Raw genomic sequence first — 22,712 nt, 5'->3', positions numbered from 1 at the left:
TTTCATACACTACCTCAGGGTATGCGTAGTAGTAACATGGGGGTGAGTGTAATCTTTGTTTGGCCCAGTAATGTTATGTTTCTCCATATGCTGCATTGTGCATCACCCTTAGAAAGACAGAAACAACACTTATGCCTGATGTTGTGCAGGAAGGTGTTCCTTGAAGCACAACATAATCATCCCCAAATCACAGGCACCCTTCCAGCATGGTGAAGGTGTGCCTGCATACGCACATGACAGCAAATTTTGCAACAGCTCAGATGATAATGACAGAAATGCCCTGTATGTTGTGTGCATGTTACATTAGTGCCCTTTCCCAGTGATGCAGGAAGGTGTGTCCCTTCCCTTGCTGACCACCCTGCACAATAGGCCTGGTACATGATGGCCAATGAGAGTTCAACATGGCCATATGGTTCAGTTGATACGGTGAAGGGGTGGTGTGACAGTTGTGAAGTGGTCTGTGCATATGTTGGGGGGGGCAGTGCAGAATTACATATGTTTGGTGTTTTGCCATAATTGAGACCCCATGCAGCCCTTTTGCATGCATAGAGTGCCTTCTATGTGCCTTGCCCTTGTGCCATTGGTTATCAACTACATTGCCCCCCCCACTGCAACTTACCCTGTGTTGGTTGTTGTTCATCATGTGCCGCAGTGTCTTGTCCCTGGACTCCGGTGACCAACTCCTCCGGAATGACCAATGCCACCATCTCCACCTGCATATCCAGCTCCTCCTGGGGTGAGGGACTTCCACCACCAATCTGCAGTGCTGCCTTTCGGTTGCTGGCCAGTTTCTCTATTGTTCTGCACTTGTAATCATTCCAGCACTTCTTACAGTCCGTCACAGTGTTCTTCAGCTCTGCCACACTGTTGACTTTATCAACTATGGACTGCAATATGAACTCCTTTCTACTTATTGGCACTTTAGAGGTGACAAAGAGCTGGTGTTGGTGCTCTGTTACCTCTGTGATCAGGATCGGATTCTCCACCTCACTGAAACAACACTTCCTCATTCTTTTCCCCTTGTCCTGGGAGTCTGTCTTTCCCTCCTGGCTTGTATTGAGCTGATTGGGGTCTCTCTGGGCCCTCTCCTGTTCTAACGTCTCAATTTTTCTACCATGTGGCTTCTCTTTGGCATTGCTGGTGTTTTTTTTAATGCTTTTAAGGAAAATGTGATGCTAGCATGATTAGCATAAAAAGTGCCGCAAATCATGCTAGTGGCACTTTTACGGAGCTAGCATAATTTTTGTTGCGACATGTCGCAAAGGTTAGCGTCATTTTTTTAACGCTATTTCTTACTGCCATGATGTGCCGTTTTGAAAATACGGCACAGGCATGGCGATAAGAAATGATGTTTGCCAGCGTTACATTTTTGATGCACAACTGCGCTAGCACAGCTGTGTGTCATTTCTTGTAAATATGCTCCCTTGTGTCTAAGATTCAGAGGTGTAAACAAGAGGATCCCTTATTCATATTGGAGGGAATAATGGGCTCCTAGATTAACATGAGGCTCAGGAACAATGTAAGCATGATCTCCGTATGTACAGATCTCATGAAGTTGTAATTAACTTCTGCAAGTAGTGAAAATCACTAATTATATTATGATACATCGCTCATCAGCAAGATATTTATTTTGTTGGAACCTTTTTATTATACTGTTAAACATTTTTAACTGCTTCCCTGAAAACTTTAAGTTCCACTGAGCTACATACAACTAATGATTATTCATAGCTGAATAAGCCTGTGCAATCGGAATAAGAGCGTGGAAACCTTGTTTTTGGATTGTTGTTGCCATGGCCTGACAGGGTGTAGGGAGTTTCAGAACACAGTCAAGGGGGAGTTTAGTATGAACCCCATTTTTGAGGGTTGAGGTTAGATTAAAAGTAGCCATTAAACTCTGTACAGCAGTGGTTCCCAACCTGTGGTCCGGGGACCCCCAGGGGTCCGTGACACATTCCCAGGGGGTCCGCAGGCCTGGGCTGGGAGGAAGGCACTTCATCAGCTGGGGACTCTGAGAGTGTGTGTATTTTCATATTTATTACTTCCTTTGTTGAGCAGTTTTAAGCGCACTGCAAAGGTCCTTGCACTGCAAAAAGGAAAGTGTCAAGCTAACTAAAGTGATTAATGTATCTGCTGGAGAGAGATGGGAGTTTTGTCTAGTGGGAGTTTTGACTCAAAGGTAGCGCAGATGGTTAATATGCCTGCTGCAAAGAACGTGTATCATGCAAAGAACAGTATTTTATGTGCATGGCACAGTGGGTTACTGCTTTTGTCCCCGAGATTCTTTCGTTACTGTGCAGTTCCTAATCGTAATCTAGCACATTGAGCTATGAACTGCTATTAAAGAGCTGCATGCAAACCGCATGGCACAAATTAGAACGTTGATTTTTTCCTAGACTTTTGTTTTCCTTATGCTGCAAAAAAAGGTTTGCTTGTGTAGAAATACATTCTTATTGCTAATGTCATCGCTAATCACTGTGCTGGGTTTTGAATCCTAAGTTTGTGCTTCTCCAGACGAAGATGCCTACCAGTGTGGTAGAAAATGCCTACCAGTGTGGATGACATGTGAACCCTAAACCTTGTAGTCCCCTGTAAAGTGCCCTGACACCCTACAGTGGTATGAGAGGTGCTATAAAACAAATCAAGTACATGTGACAGAAAGGCTAGGGAGAGTTGAGAGGCCCTCCTGGTTTACTTCCTTTCCCATTCACTTAGTTATGTGAAAAAAGCTTTCTCAGATCTTACATACGTTAAAAATAAAAACAGAAATCACTCCGGAAATGTAGAATCTGACCTGAGGATTCACTTTTCCTAAATAAAACCAAACATTGAAAAGGTAGTTGCAGAGATGCAGCACCAACCTTCCCAATAAAATGTTTTGATTTTTGCATATTTTTTTAATATAAAAGAATTTTATCTATAGTAATTTGAGTATTTGTTTGGTGTGTACTTGTTATATTTTTTGCAAATTACTGTTTTAATGTTTGAAATTTAAATCGTACAAATTGCTAGGGGTCCCCGGCTTCCAGTTATGATTTATTGGGGGTCCTCAGGAGTCAAAAGGTTGGGAACCACTGCTGTACAGTCTCCAGAGGTGAGAGATAGCTTATGTAGACAAGATCTTGTGATAAACTTGGGTATCATCAGCATATTGATGATACTGGACCCCAGATTTACTAAGGCTGTCCCCCAGTGGTTCCATATATAGAGATGCAACGTTGAAGGGGACAGTATGGCCTCAAGAGCAACAAAGTTTTCTAAGCTGACCAGACTGGACAAAGATCTCCCAATGTGTTGCAATTGCTAGGGGTCCAAGAAGTAGAAGGTAAACCCCTAATTAACTAACCACTCTAGCTTGCAGGCTGCTGATCAGAGAGATGTGCTTCATGATGTTGAAAGCAGCAAATAGTTCTAGAGGCATGGATTTCCAGATTCAAGAAAGCAGAACACATTACCTGGCAAGCTGTAGAAGAGCATTCTCTTTTAATAATATATCTTTATTTCTTTTTCATACATAACAGAATATTAAAACATCATAGATCATCCAAAACAGTGCTTCCAAAGGATATATATTTTAATGTAGCGAGTGTGCAATGTCCATTTCATCAGAAGCAATGAAACATGTTACATTAATGCCCTTTCCCAGTGGTGCAGGAAGGTGTGTCCCTGCCCTTCCTGGTGGAGAGAAGGAGAGAGGAAATTATCCCAAGACAGCTGTCTCATCAGTGACCACAACATAGAGTGCTCAACAACAAGGAAAAAAAACACCACCGGGCACTCATCCTGAGGTGCATCTCTATCCAGGCACACCAGACAAAGCATCCATGCTTCCCAGTTGCAAATTGTCAATTTCATCTGCCTCAGGCCCCAAATCATAGTAGCATAGCCAGGGTCCCCATACTTTGCCAAATTTACGGGGGCATTCCCATCTCATAAGTGTTACTCACTCAGTGACCATGTACATATCCCTACCCGCATTCCATTCAAGCAGCATGGGAACCTCATGTCCACCCCAAAATTTGGGTACATCTCTTTTCGCCACAATAAAACCCAGATCACAGAACAGGAGTAGGGCTCTTGGGACGTCTATCTCCATTGGTATTTCCAAAAGGACATATGTCAGGTCAATTGGCATATCTACCGCTAAGATAGCCTGTTCATGGAAATTCTGGGTCAATAAATCTGGATGACGGTACAGTTCCAAAGTGTGTGCAAGAAGTCGTCTCTGGCCCCCATACATCTCAAACACTCAAGGGAGGCCACCCTCCCCATTCTATGCAGCCTGGCATGATCATAATAGATCCGCTGGAGCCCCTTAAACTGCATTAGTCAGAGCTTTGACTTTATTGCTACTTCCCGGGGTTGCATTAATGCTGCCACCCAATCAGTGTGATCAATCCCCTCAATATCCATTACCCATTTCTGTCACAATTAACCTAGGGCCTGATTTAGATCTCAGAGGAGGGAAATACTCCATCACAGAAGTGACGGTTATCCCGTCCGCTGTATTACAATCCCTTTATATCCTATAGGGATAGTACTACAGCAGACGGGATATCCGTCACGTTTGTGACAGAGTATTCCCTCTGCTGAGATCTAAATCAGGCCCCTAATATCTCAGGAATGGTATTGTTGATAATTTTGTGAGTGTGTGAGATGGCCTTACTCCCTAATTCCTCCATATGCAACCTACCTTCAGGTGGGGCATAGTCAAGTATGTCTACCACATCTAACCCCTCAGCCATCTATGCATGCCCGAGTTGCACAAATTTCAAGTACTGTTTTTGGTGAAGGTGGCATTCCTGCCATTGAGAGGGGATGCGCATGAAGGCCCCATCTTCCTGTTCATCACCTATTTTAGAGTTACCGATCAAGTTCCAGGGCTCAAACACTCGTAATTTCCCCAACTCTTTCATCATACCCCTTTCTAACAATGGTGTTTCCTTGGACGCCAAACCCATAGTCTTGGACTCTTAACCACACTCCCAACATCACTTGCATTGCTGGCAGAAACCTACCTGAAATGGCACCATCATATATAAAGTGTAGGGCAGAACGTGGCGGTAGCGGGCGCTCTCCAAAATGTAGGCTGGGTTATCCTGTGGTGCAAACATCCAGTCATTAATGGATATCAGGTGGGCAGTCCAATAATAGGCCCGCACATCCAGAAGTGATATCGCCCTAATGTAAGATTTCCGCTGGAGCGTCCACAGTGCACCCTCGGGGGCCTTCCACTTTACAGTAGCACCCTCACGCCTCTGTCTATTTTGTTAAACATCTCCCTTAGGATAGTATAGTACATATTTTGAAGGCTACATAATAGCTTGGGGAGTGTAGTCATCTTAAAGATAGTGGCAGTCAGGAGCACCCCATACCAGCATTCTGCATCTCCCTGAAAGATAGTGTACACCTTCCGAAGGTTTGAATCCAGACATAAATCTTTATCACACATGACATGAATACCTAAGTATTTGAAACTCACTGTTTCAAGTCGCAGTCTACCCAGCAAGGCAACAGTGTCAGAGGGGCCATATGACTGGAATAGCACAGATTTCCAGCAATTTATTTTATAACATGAGCAGCTACCAAATGACTCTATGGTCTGGAATATTATTGGGATCGTGGTATGACATTGCATGACATAAAGGAAGATGTCATCTGTGTAGAAAAAGATTTTCTCTTCCAACGGGCTGGATTCCGAGACTCTGAATCCCAGAATAGAAGGGTGAGCACAGATCATGTATCATAATGGTTCCAGCGTGACCACAAAGAGGAGAGGATAACCATGGGGCATCCTTTCCCTATCCCCCGCTCAATGGGGAACATCTTCGAGAGGACCCCATCCACTGTCACCATGGCAGCTGGGGCTTGATATAGTAATGCCACTCACTGCCTCTATCTAGTACCAAAACTAAATTTCTCTAGCATTTGCCGTAAATAAGGTCGATGAATACCACAAAATGCTTTCTCCGCATCTAGCGAAAGACAGACATGGGGCCTCTCCCTACCTCACACCTCTACCAGCCAGTTGTGCAGCCATCACAGGTTGGAGTTGATCTGTGGGGCATGAAGACTGACTGGGTTCCATGTATCAGTTTAGCTATAATTTTGATCAGCCTAGTCACCAGGATCATGGGCAGCACCTTAGTGTCTACATTTAAGAGGGAAATAGGGCAATAGGAATCACAACTGGTTCCAGGTTTGCCCTTCTTGTATATTGCACTGGAGGTCCGGTGGCAGCATCCTTGGTCCCTCACCTCCTGAAACGGTTTCAGGAGATGGGGTCCTAAAGTGCACACGTACCTCCTAAAAAACTTAGCCATGAGACCATTAGGCCCATGGGTCTTCCCAGGTTTAAGCATCATGATGGCAGTCAGTACTTCGCAGAGGTCTATTTCCCCTTCAAGATCCACGCAGTCTTCCATGGAGAGAACCAGAATTGCCAATGTTGCAAGAAAATCCTGGATTTGGGCAGCTCCCACCAGCGAACACGCTCTGTGGAACTCCACATTTCAGGCAAATTCCCCCACTATTTGGGTGTCAGTAGTATAGGACTCTCCCATGGTTGCCATGATGGTGCCCATCCAGCGAGGCTCTGACTCTCTTTTGCTGACCCACACCAGCAGTTTGCCCATCTTATCACCAGTATCATAGAGATGGTGATGGGTGGCCAGTTGATTCTGCCTCGCCTATACCAGGGCTAGTTCCTAGTATTCTGTTTTCAGCACCTCATGTTGTAGGAGAATCTGCGGTATAGGATGACCCTAGTGTGTAGCTTTCAGGGTTTGCAACTGGTGTTCTAGCTTCTCAATCTGTTCCACCTCGCGCCTTTTTATATTTGCGTGTATTTTCTGTGGTCGGTTCTGAAGAACTGCTTTATATGCCTCCCAGAGTGCCAGGGCGGATTCCACTGAGCCCACGTTTTCAGAGAAGTACAGTTCCATGTCAATTTGTATTTCTCACACCACATCTACATCTCTCAGGTCCCAGGCGTTCAACTTTCATCCCTTGAACCCCTAATTGCCTCTCCCCCCCCACGGAAACCCAGAGCGGGGAAGGATCTGATAATCCCCGTGCTAAATGTTCTGCTCTGATGACCACCCCCACTTCACTCACTGGCACAAAGACATAGTCAAGTCTAGAAAAAAAAGCATGCTCCCCGGAAAAGTATGAGAGCCCCAATGTAGCCCCAAAGCCACCCATGGGTCCATGTTACCACTTCCCTAAAATTATCCAAGTCGGAGGCCATGACATCATTGAAATTCCCTCCTAAAATGTGTACAGAGAAAGATGCCTCCATAAGTATGGGAGCTTGCAATCTGGAGGAATAAACATTAAGGGCCTGATTTGGAGTTTGGCGCTGGGGGTTACTCATCACAAACGAGACGGATATCCCATCCATTGTATTATGATCCCATTATGGCCTATGGAGATTGTAAAATGGCAGATGGGTTATCTGTCATATTTGTGGTGGAGTAACCCATCTGCCAAACTCTAAATCAGGCCCTAACTAAGGCATTGTCCGTCCTTCCCCACTTTTCCTGAACTCTGATATACGTGCCATTGGGACCAGCCCACGCCTGGGTAATCCAAAACTGAGGGGTCTTCTGTATCAATACAGCTACCCCTCTTGACACAGAAGTAAATCCTCTATACTCCAAAGTGGGGTATGCACCTTTTTTACGAAATGGGCAGTAAGTCCCTTGCAAATGTGTTTCTTGAAGTTGGAACACAATACTCCAAAGTCTGCGTATGTATTGTGTCACTAATCCTTGTTGCCCAGACCATTGACATTCCAGGACAATACAGAAAATTGTGTGTCACCCAGGGGCCTACCCTATATCATGGATTTCATTGTGTCTATAACCTGATGGATGACGCACTCTGGGACTGTACACTACAATATTTGATCTATTGCTTTCAACCAACAATACAGCAAAAAGATAATGAACCCCAAAACATACCCCCAAGCCCCTCTCCCCACCTCCCACCAGTTGCAGTGAGCATCTACTCTTTGTAAACCAAACACAATTACTCACAAAAAGTGACGCACCAGCGACGCACAGGGCTTTTTAATAAGCCCCTAGATCCTTAGTGATCGCCTTCAACTCCGCCAGGACCTTCCCAAGGGAATCCATTGTATCTTCAAGTTTGGACACCCTATGCTTTGCAGCTAGCACGAGATCTGTGACATTTTGGAAATCTTGCCTCAAAAGTGGCACCTCAGACTGGATTTTACCAATCCTAGATTCTAGGGCCGTCCTTGATGTTCAAGGTGCCGCTAGTAGGGCTGTGTTATCAGGCAATGAAGGGGCTGCAGAGTCATATAGGGGAGGGTCAACTGCCCTGGTACGGCTGTTAATGTTGACCTGAAGAGGTGGTTTAGATTCCTTATCATTAGCCATTTTAAAAGCAGAGTAAGATACTCAATATAGCATGCACTGCCGCTGCCAAGTACAACAGCAGGGAGGTAATGTGGGAAAGAGGAAAGGCCAGCGCTCCAAAGAGCGTACTTCCAGAGCAACAATGGCCAGTATTTCCTTGGTCATTAGAATCCCAAGGCTCCCACACCAAGGGCGAAAGGAAGAATTTGTCAGCCAAAGCTCCTCACAGCAGTCAATAGTATTCCCCAACATGGCTCTAGGATTAGTGTCCCGAAAAGCAGGGGAAGGGAAGCAGTCAGGCACCCCAGTCACCGAACAGCAACCCTCCAACAAGTGTATCACTGGGGCCACTCCAAATATGCACCCCACAGGGCGAGGAAGATAAGAAAGGAGGAGTCGGGCCACCTAGGACAAACAGTGTTTGATCCCCCTGGACCGCAGGCGGGAAGATGGAGGAGAGGCAGTGAGAGGAAGGGGGAGGATGGACTCTCCACCTCAATTGCAGCAGTTCTAATGCGATGCACGACACCGGCACTGCAGTTTTCACATCCCCCAGGGCAGGGCCCCTCACCAACTCTCCCGGAATCACCACGCCAGGTAAGCCTAGTCCGCTCTACTGCCAGCAACAACATTTGTGGCTCTACCACCTTACCTCATTTGTCTCAGAGGATCAGAGTTCCAAGGGCACCTGCGCCACCATATGTGAGCTCCGCGGGTACTACATAGGAGCAAACCTAACGCTGTAAAAGGTTGTTCCCCCGGGGCCCGGCCTCGTCAGGGGTTTACAGAGCATGTTGAGTGCATTCTTCAGACATGTCTTGGCCCACCGAATCCCACAGCTCACGCACCAGTACGTCCTGCACCTCTATTAGCTGGTATTAGGGGGGCGGAAGAGGGGAAGACGGGGGGGGCGCACAGTCCGGGCACAATAAGCTCGTACACCCCAGGGTATGCTCTGGATGGATCGGGGGTCTCACTGCTTGACTTGGCTAGGTCCAACATCAGTCCCCGCCATCTGTGTGTTCATAGACCGCCACACCACAAGTCACTACATAGCACACAGGATCTGCAGTCAGCATGGGACTGCAGGATTCACCTTAGGTTGTACTCCCACAACACTCCCAGACTCAATCCACCTCAGTATGTAGCCCCACTGGGCCTCCTCTGGTTTGGAGTTACCATTATGTAGCTGGACATAGGTAGTGACTTATACCCAGTACACGCATAAAATGGTGTCCTCGCACTCACAAGGTCCAGAAAAATGGAGCTGGAGTTCGTGGGGGCACCTCTGTTAGTGCAGGGTTGCCCTCACATACAGATACTTGCACCCTGCCCTCTGGGATAGGAGGACCTACCATAGGGGTGACTGACAGTGACCTGTAGTGTAAAAAGGTGCATGCACCCTTTCACGCAGGCTGCAATGGCAGGAGTGCAGACACACTTTGCATGGGTTCCCCATGGGTGGCATAATACATGCTGCAGCCTATGGAGATCGCCTGGTACCCTAATGCCCTGGGTAACTGGGTAGCATATACTAGGGACTTACATGGGGGCACCAGTATGCCAAATGTGGGGTGTATGTGGTTTAAGTAACCAAGTTTAAAGGGAGAGAGCATAATCACTGGGGTCCTGGTTAGCAGGATCCCACTGAAAACAGTCAAACACACTGACAAATGACAGAATTTGGGGGTAACCATGCCAGGAAAAAGTGTACTTTCCTACAATGTGATTATGGAGACATATTGTCAGGGAGCTTCCAGAAGCATGGACTGGAATGAAGAATACAGAGAGTGCCATTGTGCACTAAATAGAGTTCTTATGTATAACCATAATTTCCTTAACATACCCATCTACACTATTACACAGCGGTGGCTCCTTCACTATGGTGGAGGAGCATCGCATCCTGCCAGCAGCAGCAGCTGGAAACTTGAAAAATAAAACGGTGCTAAACTATGGGCCAGATCTACAATGCCCTTGCGGTTCCTTGCACCACACTAGCATCGTTTTTTATGCTAATGTGGCATTAAGAAGGCCATTCCACAGCGCCATTTTTACAAAGTGGCAGAATGCTTGCATTGCGCTAGGGGATGGAGTCTGGGAGTGTTGTGGGAGTACGGGGAAGGATCTGATAATCCCCGTGCTAAATGTTCTGCTCTGATGACCACCCCAACTTCACTCACTGGCACAAAGACATAGTCAAGTCTAGAAACAAAAGCATGCTCCCCGGAAAAGTATGAGAGCCCCAATGTAGCCCCAAAGCCACCCATGGGTCCATATTACCACTTCCCTAAAATTATCCAAGTCGGAGGCCATGACATCATTGAAATTCCCTCCTAAAATGTGTACAGAGAAAGATGCCTCCATAAGTATGGGAGCTTGCAATCTGGAGGAATAAACATTAAGGGCCTGATTTGGAGTTTGGCGCTGGGGGTTACTCATCACAAACGAGACGGATATCCCATCCATTGTATTATGATCCCATTATGGCCTATGGAGATTGTAAAATGGCAGATGGGTTATCTGTCATATTTGTGGTGGAGTAACCCATCTGCCAAACTCTAAATCAGGCCCTAACTAAGGCATTGTCCGTCCTTCCCCACTTTTCCTGAACTCTGATATACGTGACATTGGGACCAGCCCACGCCTGGGTAATCCAAAACTGAGGGGTCTTCTGTATCAATACAGCTACCCCTCTTGACACAGAAGTAAATCCTCTATACTCCAAAGTGGGGTATGCACCTTTTTTACGAAATGGGCAGTAAGTCCCTTGCAAATGTGTTTCTTGAAGTTGGAACACAATACTCCAAAGTCTGCGTATGTATTGTGTCACTAATCCTTGTTGCCCAGACCATTGACATTCCAGGACAATACAGAAAATTGTGTGTCACCCAGGGGCCTACCCTATATCATGGATTTCATTGTGTCTATAACCTGATGGATGACGCACTCTGGGACTGTACACTACAATATTTGATCTATTGCTTTCAACCAACAATACAGCAAAAAGATAATGAACCCCAAAACATACCTCCAAGCCCCTCTCCCCACCTCCCACCAGTTGCAGTGAGCATCTACTCTTTGTAAACCAAACACAATTACTCACAAAAAGTGACGCACCAGCGACGCACAGGGCTTTTTAATAAGCCCCTAGATCCTTAGTGATCGCCTTCAACTCCGCCAGGACCTTCCCAAGGGAATCCATTGTACCTTCAAGTTTGGACACCCTATGCTTTGCAGCTAGCACGAGATCTGTGACATTTTGGAAATCTTGCCTCAAAAGTGGCACCTCAGACTGGATTTTACCAATCCTAGATTCTAGGACCGTCCTTGATGTTCAAGGTGCCGCTAGTAGGGCTGTGTTATCAGGCAATGAAGGGGCTGCAGAGTCATATAGGGGAGGGTCAACTGCCCTGGTACGGCTGTTAATGTTGACCTGAAGAGGTGGTTTAGATTCCTTATCATTAGCCATTTTAAAAGCAGAGTAAGATACTCAATATAGCATGCACTGCCGCTGCCAAGTACAACAGCAGGGAGGTAATGTGGGAAAGAGGAAAGGCCAGCGCTCCAAAGAGCGTACTTCCAGAGCAACAATGGCCAGTATTTCCTTGGTCATTAGAATCCCAAGGCTCCCACACCAAGGGCGAAAGGAAGAATTTGTCAGCCAAAGCTCCTCACAGCAGTCAATAGTATTCCCCAACATGGCTCTAGGATTAGTGTCCCGAAAAGCAGGGGAAGGGAAGCAGTCAGGCACCCCAGTCACCGAACAGCAACCCTCCAACAAGTGTATCACTGGGGCCACTCCAAATATGCACCCCACAGGGCGAGGAAGATAAGAAAGGAGGAGTCGGGCCACCTAGGACAAACAGTGTTTGATCCCCCTGGACCGCAGGCGGGAAGATGGAGGAGAGGCAGTGAGAGGAAGGGGGAGGATGGACTCTCCACCTCAATTGCAGCAGTTCTAATGCGATGCACGACACCGGCACTGCAGTTTTCACATCCCCCAGGGCAGGGCCCCTCACCAACTCTCCCGGAATCACCACGCCAGGTAAGCCTAGTCCGCTCTACTGCCAGCAACAACATTTGTGGCTCTACCACCTTACCTCATTTGTCTCAGAGGATCAGAGTTCCAAGGGCACCTGCGCCACCATATGTGAGCTCCGCGGGTACTACATAGGAGCAAACCCAACGCTGTAAACGGTAGTTCCCCCGGGGCCCGGCCTCGTCAGGGGTTTACAGAGCATGTTGAGTGCATTCTTCAGACATGTCTTGGCCCACCGAATCCCACAGCTCGCGCACCAGTACGTCCTGCACCTCTATTAGCTGGTATTAGGGGGGCGGTAGAGGGGAAGACGGGGGGGGCGCACAGTCCGGGCACAATAAGCTCGTACACCCCAGGGTATGCTCTGGATGGATCGGGGGTCTCACTGCTTGACTTGGCTAGGTCCAACATCAGTCCCCGCCATCTGTGTGTTCATAGACCGCCACACCACAAGTCACTACATAGCACACAGGATCTGCAGTCAGCATGGGACTGCAGGATTCACCTTAGGTTGTACTCCCACAACACTCCCAGACTCAATCCACCTCAGTATGTAGCCCCACTGGGCCTCCTCTGGTTTGGAGTTACCATTATGTAGCTGGACATAGGTAGTGACTTATACCCAGTACACGCATAAAATGGTGTCCTCGCACTCACAAGGTCCAGAAAAATGGAGCTGGAGTTCGTGGGGGCACCTCTGTTAGTGCAGGGTTGCCCTCACATACAGATACTTGCACCCTGCCCTCTGGGATAGGAGGACCTACCATAGGGGTGACTGACAGTGACCTGTAGTGTAAAAAGGTGCATGCACCCTTTCACGCAGGCTGCAATGGCAGGAGTGCAGACACACTTTGCATGGGTTCCCCATGGGTGGCATAATACATGCTGCAGCCTATGGAGATCGCCTGGTACCCTAATGCCCTGGGTAACTGGGTAGCATATACTAGGGACTTACATGGGGGCACCAGTATGCCAAATGTGGGGTGTATGTGGTTCAAGTAACCAAGTTTAAAGGGAGAGAGCATAATCACTGGGGTCCTGGTTAGCAGGATCCCACTGAAAACAGTCAAACACACTGACAAATGACAGAATTTGGGGGTAACCATGCCAGGAAAAAGTGTACTTTCCTACAATGTGATTATGGAGACATATTGTCAGGGAGCTTCCAGAAGCATGGACTGGAATGAAGAATACAGAGAGGTCCATTGTGCACTAAATAGAGTTCTTATGTATAACCATAATTTCCTCAACATACCCATCTACACTATTACACAGCGGTGGCTCCTTCACTATGGTGGAGCAGCATCGCATCCTGCCAGCAGCAGCAGCTGGAAAATAAAACGGTGCTAAACTATGGGCCAGATCTACAATGCCCTTGCGGTTCCTTGCACCACACTAGCATCGTTTTTTATGCTAATGTGGCATTAAGAAGGCCATTCCCCAGCGCCATTTTTACAAAGTGGCAGAATGCTTGCATTGCGCTACTTTGTAACCCCTTGCGTCACATTATGCCTGTGCCAGGCATAATGTATGCAAGTGGGGCATTCCGCCGTGAGAAGACCCAAAAAAAGGCACAGTGAAAGATTTCACTGCATCATTTTTTCCGTCATTTTTAGCACCTGTACAGGGCAGGCGTTAAAGTGACAGACCCATAATAACCTATGGGCTTCCCTAGTGTTTTGCTGCACTAGCGCCATAATTGATGGCGCTAATGCTGAAAAGTGCCACAAAAGAGTCATAAATTGTGACGCTATTGTAGAAATTACCACAATGGTGCACCGTATTGTAAATACGGTGCAACCATGGGGTTGGTACGTGAGGCAAGGGCGACACAAGAAAAGTGGCGCATCAGGACCAAAGAGTCACTTTCTTGCAAATCTGGGCCTATGTGTACTATCGTTTTATTTTTGGGGCGGGCCAAGGGGTTGGCAGGCACCAGGGGGACTGGTAGGTGCACTCCCCTCAGTGCGCATATGGACGGCCAAACACACATCCGCACTGAGCTGTCTCATGTTGCTGGGTTCGAGAGAGCAGGCACAGGCTTCCAGTCTGCCTGGGACCGCAAGTCGAGAGCACTCAGGCCAATCCTGATGCTGCTCTCATGCTGCCAGCAGCATGAGAGCAGTGTTAGGATTGGCGCAGGGCAGGCTCGGAGCCTGTGCCTTCAGCGAGGCACCCAGCAAACAGCCAACAGCAGCTACATGGGATCATGTCAATTGGTACATATTGAAACCTCTGGATCATGACATTGACAACCTTAACTAAGAATCCAAAGCTTGGGAAAGCGACCACCACACACCCCATATTTTTGGATATTTCTGTAGACATCCTCTAGATTTATAAACATACTCTTCTGCTTTGGCCCCCTGATCCAGTCTCTCAGTGGGGAAGCCCTGTCTGAGTGCCAGTAAGGGACAATATCCGTCTTGGCTATAAGCAGGCGGATAGCCACGAATTATCTAGTTTCACGTATGCTACCCCATTCATTCATCAAGCCTAAGAAGGCCATTTTTGCATCAGGTATGATGGCCCTGCCCACAATATGACATAGTGTTGAATGTATTACAAACCAGTATCATTGAATCACATTACATTCCTAGATCTTGTGATAGAATGTACCAAGTCCCACCCTACACCTCAGGCCATGGAGATCGAGGCTTCCCTTCATTCTGGACAGTCTGGTTGGACTGTAATACATCCGGTGTAAGTATTTCAGGTGGATCAACTCCATTCTCATGGACACAGCAAGGATCCTGGGTGCCATCCTTGCCTCAACCCAATCTTCATCCATAAGCGGAATAAAGTCCAGTGACCATTTGCCTCGTACTTGTAGAAGAGGATTGGGGATATTGTTTACAAGCGTTCTGAGGGATCCACTTCCTCGTAAGGGGCACCATTGCAATCCATGCCTCTAAAGGACTGACCTCAGTGAGGGTTACAGTGTCTTCCATGTGTACATGTAGAGTGTGATGGAATTGGAGAGGCTAGATACTAGAATTGGGAGTTATGCATAGCATACGCTTCTGTGAAATTTGAGTGTGGTCTTATATGGACTCCAGACCATAAATCACCAAGAGTTCAAATACCAATATTGTTCCAGGCTTGTAAGTCTGCTACACCACTATATGCTTCAACCAAGTACAGGGTCACAGCAGCGTTTCACCATCAGAACTATCTCCTATTTAGTTAATTGCAATGCCTGGTACCAACATTGCAGCAACCTCACTGAGGTGGGGGAAGTCCCTGTTGTGGTAGGCTGCCATATAGTAGGTTGAGCACACCATATTTTTTTAGGCAATGTAACTCCAGGGCGATTCCAGGGTCATCACAATTGGCGTGTAGCCATTCATTAATAGGAAGTAGCTGGCTAGCCCAATAATACAGCTGAGTGCAATAAAACAGCTGAATATCAGCAACACCAAGACCTCCAGCGTAGGGGGACGAAACACACCATCTGTGTGCACCTGTTCACCCACCCAGAGGAACCACGGGATGGCTGACTGCAAAGAGCTGAAAAAAAGAGAGTAAGGGTGCACCATGCTTCCATCTCATGTTTCGCATTGGAGATTGGAGGCACAATGTTTATATCCAAACCCTCTGTGTGCATGTGGAGATGTCCATCCTCATTAGGTTGGAAAGAATATTGATGTGAACTTGCTACTCCATAAACTCTACTTAGCTAGATCTGGGACAACTGACACTCACACCCGATGCACGCCCAATTATTCTCAACATTCGCATCAGTCTGGGGATAGAAGTCTCCAGGTCACCAACAAAAAGGAGGATGTTGTTGGCCAAAAGTGATATCATGTTCTCCCCAATAGTCGCCCAGTGAAACCCAAGTAATTGTGCATCTCTCTGAACCCATTCTGCCAAGGGTTCAGTGGTAAGGGCAAAGAGAATGGGTGACAAGAGATAGCCCTGTCTGGTTTTGCGTTCAATCGAGAAGGGAGAGGACCTGACTCCATTCACTGTCACTCGTGCCTAGTGATGCTTATACAGAACTGGGGCATATCTCCGAAAAAGAGGACCAATGTCCATATGTTTGAGCAAGTGCATCATGAACGGCCAATGAATAAATCTGCCCCCATATTTTTTAAAGGCATCTCAATCAATTTGGACCAGTGGCCTTCCACCAGAGGAACAGTGGCAATTGCACTGCGATGTCCCTCTACACTCGACGGGGGATCTTATGCCTGGCTTGCTTCCGCAGGAAGGCGAGATACCAAGTCCTCAACAATGGGTCAATCACATTCAGCCTCTGAAAGAATTATTTCTGAATATAAGGACTTATAGTACTTAAAATGAGCCGCAAATTCCTGTGCGATTTGGTGGGCATCTGTATGCCCAGCAGCATTAAGAAGGGTCCAATCTGCTCTCCAGGTCCCTCTTGGCAACCTAATACAGGAGTTTAACAACTTTATTGCTCAGTGTATATAATGCATATTGGGGTTTAGTATGGGCTAGGGCAGCAGTATGCAGTAGTTTCTGATGCTACAAAAGTTGCAGCTGATCAAGGCGTGCTGCAATATTTCGTCAGAAGGGGAAGATGTAAGTTCACGCTCCAACGCCCAGATGTTGTCCGTGAGATCTCCGGTCTCGTTCTTTCTATGTTTCTGAGCACCTGTTTGAAAGGAGATAGCTTGTCCCCTAAGGACTGCCTGCCTCATTATAGAGTTTGGGTGGAACATGCCTGAGCATTATGAGAACAGTGCAAGGATTTGTAGAGGGGGTTGGCTGAGGCGTTCAGCTCTTCTGTGGGCACTCGTGTGTTATAGAGACAGTGTTGGTGACTATTCATGAGATGTAATTCAACATGTGTAAGGTCCTGAGAGGTACGCCTCCTCGGGAACCACCTGATAAACAGAGTGTGAGTTAGAGGGGTGCTATTTCTGATTAAGAGAAACTGAATTCTCCGTACAACTGCAGGAAACCGTGGCAGACCTGCAAACGAATTTACCGAAGGGCAGGCTATAACTAAAATGTTGGTGTGTTGAACAACAAGGACCCCGTGGTCAAAGTCACACTGTCACAAGAAGCTAGTGTCTTTTCTCACACAGTAAATGATCGCTCAAATTAAAGACATAAGGCCGCGCAGGACAGGGGCTCCACACCCTGGTGAGTACGATATATAAGTTTATTTGAACAGGTCTTTCACTCTCAAATTCGAAAAATCGCAATCTGAATACATATTGGCAGCACCTTTCCAATCTGACGTTTGTACAACCCCATTTTGCATTTTCTCCCCACATGCGCCGCAGAGATGTCTTGTAGACAAAGGCCCCAGCCTGCTTGTGCTCCAGGCCTTCTGGCTGCCTCAGCTGTGGGTTGTTTTGTGATTACTGATGCGAACTTGTTTGTGTCTGCAAGCTCATAGCTTTGCTCTATCACACGTACAGCATATTGTGCTGTGTGTGTTATTACCCAATGCATACAAGTGTATTTACATTATGGCTACAAAAAGATCTGTTCAATACCTTTGGATGTAGATGCAGGGGCGTAACTAGACTCGAACTTTGTGAGGGGCTAAGATATCGACCAGTGCGGGCCGGGCCATCTTCAGAACTTAGTGGAAAAATACTTTTGGGGCCTTCTTTTACTGTTCTGGGCCAATCTATAATGCTGGAGTGGGTCATTTACCTGGATAATATTTGGTGAACAGTGTATTTTAAAGCACACCTCGCAAGTAGGAATGATCTCAGCAAAACTGCTTGATAACATTTACAGGAGGTGCTAGACTCTCCATTAAAGAAAATTAGCAAGGAAAATTAGCAAGATGTATGGTAAACGTTGCATTTTAAAATATATTGGGCCAGTAGAGCTGACAGCACGTGGAATATTTTCTAGTGTCTGGCATTATCAGTGTTTTTTTAATTCTAAAATACACTAGGCCAGTTGTACATGATTTTAAAAATGATTGCGAAATATATGAGCGTCCTTTCCCAAAGGGAGTTTCGAAAAGTGGTGATAGGTAGCATAGCTGAGGTAAAATTAGGTATTTTCACTCTGCACTCACATGCATATAATTCCGTTACACTATTTTCAAGATGGGGTGTTAGTGAAGGAGAGAGCCGCCATGGTGTTCTGTAGGAAGGATGCTCTAAGTACATGCAACAGAAGAGATAGGAAGTGGGATATATACTACATGGACCTACATGATAGATAACTCCGTGTTACACCTTATATCCAGTAATCATGGTTTTTATTTGATTTGTCCCTCCAGCTTGAAATCTTACCCACATTTGAAAAGATATTGGATAAAGAGACATACATAAAGCATAGAAACCAAACACAAAGGGGCATATTTATACTCTGTTTGCACCGAATTAGCGTCATTTTTTTTTCTCTAATTCGGTGCAAAACTAACTCCATATTTATACTTTGGTGCTAGACCCATCTAGGGCCAAATGTATGGAGTTAAAGTCATTTTTTTGGAAGTGGAAACCGACCTTGCCTTAATGAGATGCAAGGTAGTCATTCGCGTGCAAAAAATTACTCTATGATCTTAACGTCATATTTATACTCCTGTGCAAAAATGGTGCACAGGAGGGAGGAGGGGCAAAAAAATGGTGCAAAGCTTGCTGTGCCCCGTTTTTTAACTCCTGGGTCAGGGCAGGTGTTAGGGGACCTGTGGCCCTATTTCCATGGTGGAACACCATGGAATAAGCCCACAGGTGCCCTCCCCAGGCCCCAGGGGCACCCACACCAGAGGAACTGCGGAGGATGGGGACCCAATCCCAGGTAAGTACAGGTAAGTAATGCATTTTATTTTTTAAAGTGCCATAGGGGGCCCTGAAATGGGCCCCCATACATGGCACAGGGTGCAATGGCCATGCCCAGGGGACACTTGTCCCCTATGCTGGCCATTGGGATGGTGGGCATGGCTCCCGACTTTTCTAAGGCGGGAGTCATGTGGCTGGTAGGTTTAGCACCATAAAATGATGCTAATCTGGTTAAGAGTCATTTGTATTACTCTAACCTGCCTGAAGTCATTTTTTGGGTGCTAAACCCTCTTCTTCCATACTCCCAGCCCCACCCGACTAAAGTCTTTTTTTTTTTTTTACTCTAGCCTACCCTTTGCATCGGCTTGCGCCATTCCATAAATATGGTGCCCAGCTGGTGCACAGAAATGGTACAAGCCGGTACTAAACCTTTTGGTGCAAAACTGCCTTAGTGCAGTTTTGCACCAAAAAGTATAAATAAGGGCCAAAGAGTGAGCTTCCATGGTGCTTTTCCAACACAGAACTTAAACCCAAATTTACAACATACCCATAAACATTGGTTAAAGCAGAATAATAAACAATAGTACTTTTTGTGAAAATAAGTGGTAGCAGTGCATAAAGTATAACTTGGCCTCTAGCTGCAACTATTGTAGAATTTTTACATATGGTTTTACAACTGGCATTGTGAGTGTTTTCTGTCGAATTATTTTGTGAAGCAAAGGGATAATAAAATAGGACCTCTTCCAGAAATTAATGCAAGTAGCATAACAAGTATTGCTGAACGGACAAATTGGAGCAATCAGTGTGAGGAAAAGAATGAGTCATAAAGACATTTGATTTTCAGAGGTAGAATTTTGAGTAGGAGGCAAGTACTCCAAAAGAGTAATTACATGTATTTGTCGTTATCCTTTTCATGCACTGCCTGCTAATCAATCATTTCCCTTCAACCACTGTAAACTCTTATAAAAGGTTTGGCTTCCCTAAACCTCATGGTATCTGTCTTTCCAGAAACCAAGTTATCTCTCCCGCAATTGAATATGTCTATTAGGAAGACTCATTGTGTGTGGGATGTAGACAGCTTATTGCCTCTGAGTGGCTTGCTAGAGCCTTCCCTTAAATATCTTGAAAAGCTCAATGTGTCTTTCTATCAAGCTCTGATTCTTCTCCCTGTCACCAAACATGTCTAGCTCCTTCCCTCTCGCATGTTGACCAGCTCTTCTGCATCCCATTATCAATTTTCCTTTTTTCCATGTTGGTCCTCAATTCTTCATTCCCTCTATCTGGTCTCATCGTATCCTAGTCTCTCTTTTCTGGTACTCCTGTTTCTTCCACTCCCGAATACCACTATTTCCCCTTTTTACACTCCCATCTCCCCTGCTCCTCTCCAGCCCTCTAGTTCTCTCCCTCTCTTTTTTTGTCTTGGTTTCTCTGTCTTTTTTATATCTCTTGGCCTCACTAGGTTTGTTTTGTAAAGTGATGAAAGGACATGGTTAGGTAGGGGAAGAGACGAGGATCAACAGATTAGGGTAAATGAAGTTCTGAGGGGACAGTGTAAGGAAGGGCTATTTGGCAGAGGATAGGAAGGAAGGCCGAAAGCAGAAGGGTAGAGAGGGGGAGGCGATGAGGGGGAATCGATGAGGGAGCGGAAGATCTGAGGAAGAATAGGGTACTATGATTGTCTGATTGGCAAAGGCACCCTCCCTGCTCACCCTGCACCCACATGGCCCTTCCTCTCAATTCATTCGTCTTTAATTAGCCTGCCTCCTATGAGAATATGTATAGACCCTGTCTTCTGCAGATGTCAGCGAAGACAGCAGGTCCCTCAACCACCACCGCAGCAACCCCAAACACCACCACATCAGCCACAAAGGCAGCACAGAAGGCAGGAGAGGATCTTCAGACAGCGAACTACCGTGCTTGGGCTCAGGGAACAAGATGTCATCAGGATGTACCGACTGAACTGGGAGTCCATTGCATGCCTGCTGCACCACATTGTGTCACACATCACAGCAAGGGTAGAAACTCCTACAACTATTCCTCCCATGACAAAACTCCTCGATGACCTTCGTATGCTGGTGTCTGGATCTTTTCAGATAACAGGCGCACAAGTGCCTGGTATGTCCCAGCCATCCATCTCGGTCTTCCTAACTAAGGTCCTGGACGCAATCATATGACTCACACCCTACCGCATATGCTTTCTAAACACCCAGCAACTGCAGCAGGAGAGCAAGAAAAGTTTCTACTAAATCGCTGAGTTCCCACTTGTGCTGGGTGCAATGGACTATGCCCATGTCCAACTAGTGCCACCTGCGGCAACCAAACATCCATATAGGAACCGCAAGCACACCCATTCGATCAATGTGCAGGCCACAGTGGACTAACATCCTAGCAAAATATCCCGGCAGCGTCCATGATGCCTCCACATTCCGCCATTCCACTATCAGAGAGTGGTTCCAGGATGGGCAATATGGCAATGGGCTACTCGTAGGTAAGCCACCAAACCAATCATTACACACACAACACATCAACCATGTAGGACAAACAAGACATCCACCACACTAAATGCACATGGGCAGGGGAACACAGATGTACAGGCAACAACACATATGCAACATGCCCCACTACAATGCAATCATTGCACATAACAAACACATACACCTACATGTACATTACACAGCCACAACCTGAATGGCACACCATGTGAGGACAGGTGCAGCTATGTCCCCTTTGCATACAAAAGCTGCCCACAAACCACTACAAGTGTCCACTAGTTGACAACTAAATACAGATCCCACACACATTACACCAAACAAAGAATAGCTCAGCTATGTCAATGGCATAGGTCATGGCCATGTAAAGAAAGTCACACATAGGCACATCCCTATGTAAATCATGGTGTGAAAGCCTCTGGCAGCACTTATATCAAATGCCACCCAAGTGGTGCCATTAGCAACTACATATCATCTACACATACCTGACATACCTGTAATGTGTGCACATACACCGTCTGCTGCATTGTGTCGTACACATAGGAATACAAAGTAACCTGCTGTCTTATCCAGGTGACTGATTGACACCTGATCTGTTCGATATAAGTCAATAAGGACGCTCAATGAAGGACCACACGACAATTATGAACACAATTTAGCTTTACTAGAATTTCAGGTAAATGTATGCATTTGGCACATCAACGAAGTAGAATGAAAAATAGCAATAAAGAGCATCTATTTATATATGAGCACACGACAAAGAGCATCTATTTATATATGAGCAAAGAGTTCATTGACATCTATTTATATATAAGCAAAGAGTTCATTGACAGATATAAGCTTTGATTAACTGTATATGAAACGCATATATCAATTACTGCAGCAAGCTCACATTAAGATGTTCAGGAAGCAAAATATAAACGAGCTGAATACTTCAGATTATAAACATAGTGCAAGCATAATAATCAATCATAATAATTAAGCAGAGAAACAAAGGCCTTTCATCCCTGGGTGGAACTTAACTTAATCCACAAAATGCTGGGAAGCCCTCTACCACCCGCTTGGACCTCCCTCTCCCTCG

The sequence above is a fragment of the Pleurodeles waltl genome, chromosome 6 (genome assembly GCF_031143425.1).
Source record: "Pleurodeles waltl isolate 20211129_DDA chromosome 6, aPleWal1.hap1.20221129, whole genome shotgun sequence".
In the NCBI taxonomy this organism is placed as follows: Eukaryota; Metazoa; Chordata; class Amphibia; order Caudata; family Salamandridae; genus Pleurodeles; species Pleurodeles waltl.
Note: the sequence above shows the minus strand (reverse complement) of the source record.